Source organism: Acromyrmex echinatior, chromosome 15, assembly GCF_024713525.1.
Source record: "Acromyrmex echinatior isolate Ae372 chromosome 15, ASM2471352v2, whole genome shotgun sequence".
Lineage (NCBI taxonomy): Eukaryota > Metazoa > Arthropoda > Insecta > Hymenoptera > Formicidae > Acromyrmex > Acromyrmex echinatior.
This window is the reverse complement of record NC_141866.1, coordinates 299635-300000: the sequence shown is the minus strand read 5'-3', so window position 1 is coordinate 300000 and position 366 is coordinate 299635.

The window sequence follows — 366 nt, the reverse complement described above, 5'->3', positions numbered from 1 at the left end:
GTAAAAAGAGAAAAATAAAAATTTCCCTAACAGCACAAAGTCGATTTAAGTTGATTCTGAGTTATAGCTTCTAGACGTCTGAAAAATGGTCATCCATAAGTCGACTTTAGACGACGTTGGAGACGTCTCTAAGTCATACAATGGGTGCATTCAGCTCAGTAAGCGCTCAATGAGCTCTTGTATCTGTTTGGTCTATATTTTGAGTTCTAACGGAATATACCAATCAGATGCAAGAGTTCACTGAGCGTTCAGTGAGCGATTGTAGTACTGAATGCACCCAATGTCCCACTTTAAAGACGACTGTAAGTTGACTTTGAATGCTTTCCATCAAGGCTCTTAGGCGACACACATCGACACAGCATTGGA